Below are 3,662 nucleotides of genomic sequence, written 5' to 3'. Positions count from 1 at the left end.
CACTTTGCATCCAGTCAGGGGGAGATGCAGTTAATGCCATCTTCCAGTCAGCTTTGGCTCCCACATCCGTCATCTGTGCCACACTGAAGAGAACGTCTGCCTGCAACAACCAACAGGCCTTATTCTGCTGCAAGAACGGTGAGAGCCTCATGTTCTAGCCGAGTGATGCCTGCGTTGTGGTGATAAGGTTAGGCAGAGATTGCATCTCAGCGGTTACAACCATTGAGTTGGACGCGGGGCGGAGGAACTGTTTATCTTGTTGTCCTGCATTGTGCTACCTCACACACCAAAACACAATATGTGCCTTCGTTAGTCCGTTAATGGTGTCGGGTTCCTGAGTGGTCGTGTGCATGTAAATGGTAGGGCCAAACCCCTAGGGAAGAACGCCAGAGCTTTGCGCCATGTTGAGTCCGTTAGTGGCGTTTTGATGTTGACCTGGGAGAGGCTTTCGGAATGCATTACTAAGGCATTGTATAGTTCCATTCAAGGCTTTCTGAAGGCAATGCAGCCCATTCAGGAGAACACTAGTTGTGAGGGTTCGAATGAGAGACAAGTGAGAACTGACATGTTTATTGCTTACAAAATTCAAAGTACATTAAGGCAAACTAGTGCCTGGGTCGGGGCACTGACCTCCTCACTAGCAAAGGTAAATTCTGACGGGTTATTTGAGTTTATTTTACATATTTACAAGTAGATTGCAAAGAAACAAATGTAAAACAATACATATATATACATCAGTGGAAAGGCCGGGAAATTCTACATACAAAGATATATAAAAATGTCGAGCAGTGAGTACGGGATAGAAATAATGTGTACATAACATGGATTCGGCAGGGCAAAACCTGGAAAGATAAAGCCTTCTCCACCTCTACTATGAGTGTTTTGTCGTCAAAAATCTCTTTTAGTATAGACATGATGTAGTTGCCAAGCTTTCCTTGTCCTATATGGAATTGCAGTTTAAAGATAGTGAAGGCTGCTTGAGGGGCGGGTGTCATCAGCTGAAAGTTGCTCGAGTCATGTGCTGACTGCTGGGTCCCATTTGAAATAAAGTTTCTGTGCTGGACTTAATAATTGAAATTGCCTGGGTGCAACGATTTCACAATCTTTTGTTTCTGCCGCAATAAAAATTATGTGTATCTTCTACTATTTAATTCTTTTCTGGGTTGTGGCAACTGTCAATAAAACATTGCAAATCGAAAGAACATATTTGGTAAATGGGTTGTGGGTAGAGTAGGTCGATGTGAAAGACATATCTCGTTATTTTCAGTACAAAGGATGCATATGCTTTCCTTCAGTATGTAACCGTTCATGGTCATTGTTTTTCCTATTTCGGGTAATCCTTTCCTACGAATCCAGTGATGAAATAAAGCATCGGAGAAAAGAGGTTAAACACTTTATAAAGAAACAAAATCCGTCCAAATTAAGCTATACATAGATGACATTCGTATGATTGGATAATCTTCTTGTAAATAGGACCATATATATAAGCTCGCTTATGTATTGCATGTTGGAGTCGATTTGTGGGTACAATCGAGCAAAAATTTAGAAAATCATGATATGAATACTGCTAGTATTCAAAATATGGAAGAATCAAATTTACATTAGGCTACTTTAATTCCTTAAGGGAATTTTAGATTTTGATAGTAGAAGGATAAGTTTAGAAATACTGGATACATTTCCTAAGGTACTTACAGAAATTCAGAATAAATCCAGATGCGGTCAACAGATAATTAAACAGCCAAGCAATTGTTATTGAGACCGCTACCTGTATGACAAGCTATGGATTTGATTGGATTTATGAATGTTACTTGATCATGAATATTATAATATTTTTATGAAATCCTCAGGTTTAGTAGAACTTATAAAATTAAGTTTTGATGCAGTTTATAAAATATGAGGTTCAGTTAATTCTTAATTACTCCATAACTCATTATACATAGAAACGTATCCCCATAAAAACTTATTCCTTTTTCTTTTAATTTAATTATTCAAAATATCTCTATTTCGTTTTAAAAAGTAAATTTTTGGCAACATGGCTAATAAATTGTATAGGTTAGAGGCTTCAGGTGTTTAAGTAAATGTAAATAAAATATGTTCGGGGGAAAATTCAGCATATCGGTAATAGAAAATAAACGCGTCGAAGTACATATTAAGAGTGGTTATCAGGTCTCATAGAAATCATTCATCCAAAAGCATAGCTTTAAGAATGTTGAAAACGATTACCAATAGTTTTATACTGAATATTCTACTTAAGAAAAAACGCTATAAATATCTGATATGCATTATAGAAATCATCAGATTATTAACCGCTAATGGCTTCAAACATTACTATGGCTTGCCTTTTTCATCTGCTACCAGAAGTACTCGAGATTCCGGGCCAATAACCCAGCGTCTGAAGGGTGTCTGTTATGTGTTGCATTAACGAATAAGACTTCCTTCCAGAGTTTTTTTTTTTTTTTTTTTTTTTTTTTTTTTTTTTTTTTTTTTTTTTTTTACTGCGCATAGGCTGTCAGTCCAATATCTTTTCCCCATATATTTCCAGACAGGCAATGGCCATTGTATAAATTTGAATAATGGGCAAGAAATCACAGGAATAATTTCCAGGCGTCAAACATTCTTTCGGAGTAGCCCGCTAATTTTAGAGGCATATCCCGAATACAACTACTTCTCATTGCTGGTAGATAAGGAAGGCTACACTCCTCTCTACGACAAAAAGTATCAAGACATTACATTCTATATTTCTCTGCAAAGAGATAGTCTATTCATTCTATACAATAAGTGTCTCTGAGGATATACAATTATCCAAGCAAGTGTTACTATCACTTCTTTAACCGTGTAGTTGTTTTTCTATATGGAATTACATCATGCACATCCATATTTTCTAAGGAGTATTACGTAATATACACGAAATAAAACTATGTATCAATGTATATTACAATACATTTATAGTTCACATCCAGTACACACACACACACACACACACACATATATATATATATATATATATATATATATATATATATATATATGCACACACACACATATATATATATATATATATATATATATATATATATATATATATATATATATATGCACACACACATATGTATATATATATATATATATATATATATATATACTGTATATATATATATATATATATATATATATATATATATATATATATATATATATATATTGGACTACTCCTAAGAATTAACTTAAGAGAACTAAGCTTTTACACTTATCTGTGTCTATTGTGGATGATAAACGAATCGGAATTTTTCAACCAAGGGCTGTTTATGATAATATCCCAAAACACTTGTCTCATGCTTTCGGCGACAAATAGTTCATGATTTCAAATTAACTATGGTTCGTAAATAAAGAATTTGGGCAATATTTTGGTACGTTTATGTACGAGTCTATATAATGAGGAAATAAACTTTAACCATTTCTTCATTGAAGGTGGGTAAGTCTTCACATTGAAACTACTCTTCATATTTGTAATTAGAATGAGTTTGAAACAAATGCTTGTGACTATCATAGTTTTACGTTCAAATGTTGAACCATAAATAGTTTTTGACTTTTAAGCAAAAGGGCCATCTAAGGAAAACTTGTTAAAAGTAAAATAACCTAATAAAGGATGAAACGTGAAAATA

The sequence above is a fragment of the Palaemon carinicauda genome, chromosome 13, assembly GCF_036898095.1.
Source record: "Palaemon carinicauda isolate YSFRI2023 chromosome 13, ASM3689809v2, whole genome shotgun sequence".
NCBI lineage: Eukaryota > Metazoa > Arthropoda > Malacostraca > Decapoda > Palaemonidae > Palaemon > Palaemon carinicauda.
This window is presented reverse-complemented; position numbering follows the sequence as displayed.